Consider the following 9786-nt stretch of genomic DNA (forward strand, 5'->3'; position numbering starts at 1 on the left):
CTCTCTCTCTCTCTCTCTCTCTCTCTCTGTCTCCCCTCAAGGACTTCATTGCATAGCAGGCAGAGAAAACATAGCAAAAACACATGATGCTTGACATGAGAATCTTGTGAGCTAGGGTCTGCGAGTCTGGCTAATTGACCACGGGTTGCACCACCACAGCAAAAAGACCTGCCTCCTCCGTGAGACAATGTCAAAGCTGCTTCCTGGAAATGCTCTGAAGGCCCCAGGACCTCAAATGTATCTGGGCTTATTAGTAAGAAGAAAAAAATGTTTAGACAAATGCTTGCCCACAGCTCATTGCCTTTTCCCAAATTTTTATAAGACTTTTAAGTTTTTTCTTCTGATTAAGTTTATTTATTTGTAAAAGATTATTAAGTTTTTAAAATGTAATTAACTGACACCTAGAACAAAAATATATGTATTAATGAGCACTATGCAATATATACACAAATATGTTTCATAGCATTTAAAGCGGGCAAAACACATCTCTTCCACCATTTGGTATTGCTTTTCTTTTTTATCCCATGTGTAGATGATGTTTTCGTGGATGAGCACATGCCATGTTGTACATATGGAGGTCAGAGGACAACTTGTCGATTAGATTTTCTCTTTCCACATTTATGTGTGTTCCAGGGACTGAATTCAGGTTGTCATGCTTACTAGGCACGCATTTAATCTACTGAGCTGCCTTAATGCACTCATTTGTCCTTTCTTATGACAAAGACTTTACAATTCTTTTCTTCTAGCTTCCTGAAGTGTACAGCACATACCTGTTATCCACAGTCACCCTACGGTGCTGTAACACCCCCAAAGCACCTTGCTCCTGTCTAACTCTAACACTTCAGCCAATGGCCAGTCACTCTCCTCCCCCAACCCTCTCATTCCCTCCCCATTCTCCCCAGCCTCTGGAAACTGAAGCTCTGCTCATTCCAGTTTCTTTAGATTCTACACAAGAGTGAGATGGGTTGGTACTCTCTTTTTTCCATACCTGGCTTACTTCGCTTTGATGATTATCAGTTCTGCCCAAGTCACAGATGTCTTGGGGGGGGGGTGGGGCTTTATTGTTCATATTGTTTACTTCCCAAGATCTAGAATCACCTCGGAAACAAACTTCAAGATGTATCTATGAAGTAGTTTCTAGATTGGATTGAGGAGCTGAGGCCAACCTTCAGTGTAAGCTGGAGTTCCAAGCTGAATAATCAGGAGCCAGCAAGCTGAGAATCAACATTCATTGCTGTTCTTCCTGGTTGTGGATGCTGTTACAGACTATGGGATTATTCTACACAGAAAACCTAATTCTTAGCAAACTACAAAAGTATAAATAGATATTGTGCTTGTCAGATGTAGTTAGGCGTGTCCTGAAGAGATACAGTTTGGGTGTGCCTCTAAAAGACTCCAAAGATAAGAATGCTAAAGGATGGAAAGGTCCCTCCTAGTTTAAGGTAAGTTTCTTGTGTTCTTTGCCTTTTGACCTGCTGCCTTGAACTAGCCCACCATAAGGGTGAAATGGTTTCCCCCCTACTGACTTGGTTTGGAGCCCGCCCCCACCCCCATAACAGAGATGTGGTTCAGCCTGCCAAGGGTCAGGGTAGTAGCTAGAGATTTCTTTCTCTCTCTCTCTCTCTCTTCTGTCTCTCTGTCTGTCTTTTTAGCAGTTGGAACTTTGACAGAGTTCTCTCTGTCTCCTCCCCTCTCTTTCCTCTTCTCTTTCCCCTCTCCTCTCTCCCCCTCTCCTCTGTCCTCCCTCAGCTTGAAAGAGCTTTGTGGATAGAGCTCCAGGTAAGAGATAGAGATTTTCTGTTTGGAGTTGCAGGACATTCAAGAAGCAGCTGGTCAGGTAGAGTAATATTCTTGGAAAGAGAGCCTTTGGGTTTAGAGAAGTTCAGGAGGACTAGCTCAGTAGAATGACCCAGACAGAGATTCCTAAAGACCCAGCCGCTTTGTTGTATAGTCCGACTTGTAACTAGATACTTTGTATACAGTTAAGAAAAGAGTTACCTCTCTGAGCTAGCACGTTTTTTACCTCTGTTTAAACCTTCCATGTCTTTATTTGTAGAAATATTAGATACTTTAAATGGTTGTAGGATACAAAGTAGTAGTCACCCCAAGTCCTGCTGACAAGCTTGCCCCCACCATGATAGACTGTACCACTGAGCTATCTGTCAACAATAAAACATTTTCCTCTTTAAGTTACTCTGGTCACATAAACCAACACCAGTCGCTCCAAGAAGAAAAGTAATTAACAAAAAGGAAAAAGAGTATCTTTTCTTGTCTGAATGAGAAATGCCCCAGGCATCAAGATTCTGAACTCAGTGGTGCCTGGACTACCCTAGCCCATCCTCACACAGTGGCTAAGCAGGTAAGTACTCTAGCAGAAACCTAGAAGCCCCGGGCAAATCTTTCTCCTACAAGTTTGCATAAGTGGTCCCAAAGTGTACATCAGTGGGGGAATAGTTGTGATATAGGACAGTGGGTAAATACACTCCACAAGAACTTACTATAAACTTCCAAATGGCTGGACAAGAGTTTAAACAGAAAACATAACACAGACATAAAGATCTTTGAGGAGGCAGAAATGTAAGCGGCCTGATCTAATACTCATACGCTGTATGCAAGTGTTAAATTATAACACATCCCATAAGTACAAATGTTATGCCGATTTAATTTTTTAAAAATAAAACGTAAGAACCTAGCCTCCTGTTATTTATGCTGACTACTGAGCAGAGTGACAAGCCCAGACTACTTTTGATGCTATTGATTTCCACGGCAGCCTATTCTTTCCTCTGTGCCAAGTCAGGACCACCCTAGAGAGTGGGCCCTAAGAGGATTAAAGCCCTAGAGTGCTGAGATGCTGATGTTGAGAGTGAGCAGTTGCTAGAGAGAGGGAAACAGCTCAGGGGACCCCAGGCGGGGAGGGTACCACTTCATCCTTCTCTATCTTACCCACAAACTGGGTGACGGCAGGTTCGAAAGCCTGAGTTTTAAGGGTAGTTCCAAAAATCCTGTAGCTACCAGCCTCCTAACTTCCCCCTTTGCTCCCAAACACAGTAACTAGTGAGGCTTTTTTTCCCTAATGTGGCATAGTTCAAATCATCTTAAAATAGGATTATATAGGTAGGTACCTTCGATCTGTTAAGATCTGCTTTTAAATCCAAACTAAAGCTAAACTCCATAACACTGCAACATTAGAGAGAATTAAATGAAGCCTGTCTACATCTTGGATCTGTAAGAGATTTACATATCCATCTCTGGTTCAAAGAGAGATTTTTAAATAGAAAGCAATAGTTTTATACTAAGAAAAAACGCAATGACTCGGAAGGCAAAGCATGACAGAGTTTGTATGAAGCTATTAATAGTTTAGTATTTATCCCTAGTGGTCACTTTATAACCGTGTCAATTCTTTAATTTTGATCAAAAGGTGGTATCCAGCAACTAGATAAAAAAAAAGTGTATAATATTTCTAAACAAGTAATAAAAGCTGGTTCCATCTTGCTTGAACTTCACAAATCTTCTTGATTTGGACACTGATCCTGAATCAAAGCAGAGACCTTAGCTCTTGGCACGTGTGTAATGAGTTTAGACCCATCCCCCATCACTTTGTTCTCCTGACAGCTGCCCACATCTGGAACACATCAAACAAGCCCATCCTTGAGGTAGGTTCATTATGTCCTCCAAATTCACGATCAATTAGGAAGTGATGGTGAAGAATGTTTGTAATAAAAAAAATGAATGGGAAATGACCAGAAAAGACAGGGGTCTCAAATGAAAGTGTCATGTTCTTGGTGATTAAGACAAGGAGCCAAAGCTGTGTCCAGGGTGTATACCTTTAAGTGTAATGGGTTTTGCCATACTTCTTAAATCAGAGGAAGGCAAGAAATTTGTCTCTATAATTTTTTAATAAGTAAGGCCAAGGTCTTTGTCAAGGTATATCCTCAATTCGGCTATCTTTTGTTGGTCACAAAACTGTATTTTTGTAATAATACAAGTAATTATATACAAAAATACTCACATACAAAATACTTAGATACGAAAATAATTAGATACAAAAATATTTAAATACAAATAATACAAAAACCAACAAGATAGGACTGGAAAGATAGTTTCCTGGCTAAGAGCATTTGTGTACTATCAGGACCTGAGTTAAGATCCTAGCACTCTGTAATAAGCTGGGTATCCTGTCAGCATTCCTATAACCCCTAGGCTCTGTGGGGAGCCTAGACCAGAAGATTGTTGGGGCAATCAGCTCCAGCACCCAGCCTAGGGGAAAATGTGAATTCCAGGTTTAATGAGAGACCCTGCCTCAAAAGAATTAAGGCAGGTACCAGGCATGGTTCTCTGCCATCAGTATAAGCTATCATAGGCAAATGTACCCTTCCTTATGTGTATATACGTCACACACACACACACACACACACACACACACACACACACACACACGGCGGGGGGTCAGGGGAATAAATGAGATCACTTATGTAGGAGTGGGATCCTCCTACAGATTAAATAGACTGAATCAAGATGTCCCCAAAGGTTGATGTAAAGGCTCAGTCACCAGCCAGTGGTATTACTATAAAGTGACAGAATCTTTGAGAGGTGAAGCTTACTGGGAAGAAATTAGGTGACTGCAGACGTGCCTTTGAAAGTGACATAGTGACCCCCAACTTGACCCTCACACTTGTGTTTTTTGATCACCAGGAGGTGAACAGACTTCTTTTACCACATAATATACATACATACACATATATACATACATATATACATACATACATACATACATACATACATACATACAGAGCTGTCATGGCCCACAGCAACAGAGAGAAACTTCTAAAATTATGAGCTATTTTGTCATAGCCACATGATCCCTAAAGGGAGCATGGTTCTTAAGGAAGGCCTTTCCCACAGACAGGCCTGTGGTATAGATCATCTGACCTGAGGACCAATATCTCCTAGTAGACAGAGAAAGTCTGTCCTGAAGTCTACAGGGTGGCTCCATATATGGTGAAGCCATAACCAATTTGGGGAAATTCAAACCTTATAAAATTGTACTTAGAACCCGGAGTCCTGCATTGGACACTGAGAGTTGTCTCTGAGCTGGGAAATAGCTCCCTCTTCTCATTTCACACACCATCCACACCACAGTCTACAAGTGTGTGGACACAATTATCTGTAAACCTAACCAAAAAAAAAAAAGATCAAAATTATAGATACCAAGAGAGTGCCTCAGAGACACAGCTGTAGCAATGCAAATTTGAGATAAAGTTAAGCACCTTCTTCTGACCTATGTCATTCTAAATCAGCTCCCACATTTATAAGCCGAGGAAAAACTTACATGTCTTAGGCAACAGAGGAAGATACAGGAAAATTGAAATCAGCTTAAATGCTCTCTCATCTCAAATTTCTAAAGTATAAGTAGAATCTAAAATGACTTTACACTCAGGACACACTTTCACTGTCTACCAAGAAGGTATTTATCCTCAGGTCACATGATTTATAAGAAGGCATATATAAGGACATGGCTATATATGATGGTACCCCAAGATGAGGTAATATGCTGACTAAAGAGAAATGTCTGATTGCAATAGGAGGTGTGCCTGGTCCCAACCAGGTCTGTCCAAACTACTTTTCTGTTGCTATGACAAGACAGCATCACCAAGCAACTTGTAGAAGAGATAGATTAGAGCCTACATTTCCAGAGAGTTGGATTCCATTGCCATCATAGTGGGAGCATGGCAATAGGCCGGCTGGCACGCATGGTGTCAGAGCAATAACTGAGAACTCATACCTTGAAATACAAGCATGAGGCACAGAGAGATCAACAGGAATGGTGTGGGTTTTTAAAGCCTCACCCCCCCCCATATGCCTCCTCCAACAAGAGGCCATTTCTAATCTCTCCCAAACAGTTCTACCAAATGAGGACCAAGTATTCAAATATGTAAGCCAATAGTTTGAAAACCACCACAAGGTCTTTTACACTTCTGAAAATAGTACCCGAATTCTCACTATCGGCTTTTAGAAGGATTTAGCCCCTGAAGAGAGACTAGACAGTATAATGGAACAGCTAAGGTCTTGAGACTCTGCAGACTAGCTTTGAATTTAAGATCCATTCGTTTGCTGTGTGACTGACTTAATTTATTTGTGCCTTGGTTTTTCTCACCAGAAAACAAAATGGCAATAACAACAGTGTCAAATAATAATAGTGCTGATCTTCTAACTTAAGTGAGGATTAACCACTCATGAAGCTTCCAAGAAGTGCCTGAGCTTGTACTGCACGCCCATGACAAATGTTTGCGTATTAAATAAGTGACCTAGTTAAGCACAAACAAGACCTTTTCTAATTGTCTCTTGGCCCCGGGTGACAAAGGGGTGGGGTGTTCCTTAAGAGCTGATGATAGAAAGGATATTAATTGTTCTGACTTTAAAGAAGATGGACATTGAGTGACAAAACTTTTCCTGGGGAGATACAATACACACACACACAGATCTACTCTCCCCAGATAGGGACCTCACTACACATCAAGGTACACCTTGGTGAGCCGATGAGTTTTATTGGGGTTACTTCCGGGGATAGGACCAAGGGAGCAGAAATGACTCCAAGACAGCTACATCACCAATGCTCACCCCAGCATGGGTGACAGCTCACAAATGCTGGTAACCTGGCTCACACTGCACAGCCTGCAGGAGCTCAACAGGTTGGTGAGCATCCTTTCCAAGCAATGCTGATCTAAACCTCCTCCAGGTCGCTAAATTAGTTTCCAGTTCTTCCAGGCGGCTTGTCTGGTCTCAGGGTCTTCTTTGAAGCTCGGCTTGTATGAAAGTCTTCTTAGAAGCTCAGCAAGACTTAAGAGGAACTCTCAACTTTTACAACGCTGGGAGCAAAGAACCTTAGGAATCTGCTCCGTTTCAAGAACTTCCTGACTTTGAGTTGTTTACCTCCCTGTTTAAAGAGCTCTTCAGGATACAATGTTTCAGTCTTCGAGGAAGCTGATTCACAGCAAGAGGCAAAGTATCAGAGACATTGCATTAGTTACTTTTTTAGTTGCTATGATAAAATACTATCACCGAATGAATTTATGGAAAAAAAAATAGTTTTGTTGACTTATGCTTTTGGAGAAGTAAGAGTCCAGCATGATGGCCGCCATGGCAACAAGAACAGGATACTGTGTTCATATCTTCAAATACAAACAGTGGCAGTCAACTGAAAGTGGCACAAGGCTTTTAATCTGGATGTCTATTTCTAGTGGTGTACTCCTTTTACCAAGGGCTATACCTCCTAAACCTTTTCAGATAGCGAGATCAACTGGGGACCAGGTGTTCTAATATGCTAACCCTTCGTGGACATTGTCATGCAGACCACTATAGGAGATAGGACTAAAGCCTGGGGAGATGAGTTGTTTTGTTTTGTTTTTGTTTTTTTGTTTTTTGTTTTTTCGAGACAGGGTTTCTCTGTGTAGCCTTGGCTATCCTGGAGCTCACTTTGTAGACCAGGCTGGCCTCGAACTCGGAAATCCGCCTGCCTCTGCCTCCCAAGTGCTGGGGATTAAAGGCACACACTACCCCTGCCCGGCTGGGAGATGAGTTTTTAAGGGAAGAAGAAAGTGGCGTGTCAGGGAAGGTGTCTAGAAGTATGGATGCCAGGATACCCACCGGGTTTGTGAGGGGACACATGGCACAGGTGGTACACCACATGTTTCTTATTGTTATATCTCAATTCTTTGGGACCAATGGCTGAACAGGGCCCAAAGCAGGGTGCTCAGGAATGATGAGGGTGGTCAGTGGAAGAGCAGGCCATAATGGCAGCCGGCATCTATGTGTTCTCCCTATAGGGCATGCGCCATGGTTAGAAGGTGTGGAGGCAACAAGAGACAGCCTGCAGGAAGAGACAATGTGACTGCCTGCTGGAAAAGCACACCTTTTGCAGCACAGTGGCTATGAGATTAAACAGGGCCATCCCCACCAAGGCAGCAGGCCACCAGCACCCCTATGAGAGCTCTGTGACCTTTCAGAACTCTGCTAGGATACTTAGGGACTCAGGAGCTGCTGTGATGGCTTGAGCTAAAATGACTCTAGCCTTGTTGTGTTGCGTCTGCATGCTTCTAAAACAAAAGGTAGCGAAGATCAAATTCTGTAAGGCTGTTCACAAAACCTGAGGCACATGATGTCAACAACTGAATGGAGACTCGTGATCCTTCAAACGGCTGTTAATCGAGTCTCCTATTTCCTGCCCGGGAAAAGAGAGCTAAGAGCTGTTAAGTTACTGGCTTAAATAGACTATGATCGTTAAGAAGTCGATCCCATACTTGACTCCAAGTTTTATAACACAGGATCCATGTTCTTTAGTCACACTTCACCCGAGATATGTAATGAGATATGGGATGGCTATATACACGAGCAGCACTAATTAAAGAAGCAAAATGAAACTATAATATCTGAAGTGTAAAAGCAATGGATGGTCAGAAATTAAAAAATAAGCAGAAATGAAAATGATGACAGTAGAGTTTTGACAATTATTCAGAGCCATTTACTACCATTAGCAGTTCCTATTAAATTTCCATACACCCATCTTAAATCACTGTTTCTATAGATACTTTTACTTTATAGACATAGGCTACAAATGGTTCAGCTGTGACCTGTAGGGCTTTTGTTTTCTCATCTTCATGTCTCATGTTTCATGGAATTACAAAATAAAATTTTCTGTGTCATTTGCACACACACCCACCCCTTTGGTGCTCAGGGGCTGAAAGCTTTCAAAGTATATATACCTTTGTATAGCATAACATCATCCCCAGAAAGATAAGAGTGAGATGTGGATCTCATCAGAAAACATGGGCAGCCAGTAGGACTGTCCACACTTACCTTCCAGAAGAAAGCATTCACTATACCCTCAAGCGAACTCGAAGGTCTCATCTGTTCACGAGGCTGAAATTTCTCTCGTCTTCTGTATTGAATAACAAATTCCTACAACCTTAGTGGCTTGAAACAAATCCCCTTGGATCATTTTACATTCCTGTAGTACAGTGATCTTGGCAGGACTTAACCAGACATACTGTTCAGTCTCCTAAGGCTGTCAGAGGTGGTCATATCACGTTCTCACGTGTCGACTGTGGTTGTCTTTAAGCTTGTGTAGCCGATGACAAAATTTGGCTCTTTGCTGTTACCAAGGACTGAGGTCTGTTTTATTATAGTCATGGTTGCTCCTTAGAGCTCCCCCTTGATCCTCACTCTGTGTGGCACATGTGAGCAAAATAATTCAATAGCAAGCAGTAGCTATTTTTCTAGGGAGTTGTGTGAGGAAGCCTTGGTGTCACACAGCCCTTACATTTTTTCTCATGCCTTCTGTCATACAGAAATAATGGGAGACAGAGAGACTCAAGAGAAAGAAAGGTTCCATTTGGATATGTCTTGACTCCTGGGAGCCAAGGGGACGGAAGGTTCAAGAGAGTAAGAGGGAGTAGCCATGGGTTTCACGTTGCCTCCCTATGGAGTGATAGCAGGAGAAATAGATCAAGAGCTTTCTAGAAATTATGCTCTGTGGAGACAGATGTCATCAGGGGTTGATAAGAGTTGTGTTACTATTCCAAGGCCTGTGTCACAGGAGACTTAAAAGGATGCCCCAGTGCACACGCCAATCAAGTACTGTTTCCCCCCTGCACCCAATGCCATCCAACTGCACTCAATGTCATTCAACGTCAACTAACCTGGGAGCCACCGTCATTGGCGGTGGTTAAATTGCCTTTTGTTTGGCTTGGATATGCACCTTCAACTCCTGTCGTGGCCAATAAAAAAAAA

At 42.2% G+C, this 9786-nt stretch overlaps 2 long non-coding RNA genes across 2 annotated transcripts in view; one reads left to right on the forward strand and one right to left on the reverse strand.

The window, feature by feature from the left end:
* LOC116087686 overlaps window positions 1–1109 on the reverse strand; it is a 19136-nt gene extending 18027 nt beyond the window's left edge. Inside the window, exon 1 of the long non-coding RNA XR_004117559.1 lies at window positions 989–1109. This is a non-coding gene — a long non-coding RNA (uncharacterized LOC116087686). The remainder of the gene's footprint in view (window positions 1–988) is intronic.
* Window positions 1110–1124: 15 nt separating this feature from the next.
* On the forward strand, window positions 1125–6314 carry LOC116087687. Its single transcript, XR_004117560.1, has 3 exons — window positions 1125–1442; window positions 2191–2359; window positions 6158–6314. It is a non-coding gene; the product is annotated as an uncharacterized LOC116087687 (long non-coding RNA).
* Window positions 6315–9786: the final 3472 nt, after the last annotated feature.

This window comes from Mastomys coucha, unplaced genomic scaffold (genome assembly GCF_008632895.1).
Source record: "Mastomys coucha isolate ucsf_1 unplaced genomic scaffold, UCSF_Mcou_1 pScaffold13, whole genome shotgun sequence".
NCBI lineage: Eukaryota > Metazoa > Chordata > Mammalia > Rodentia > Muridae > Mastomys > Mastomys coucha.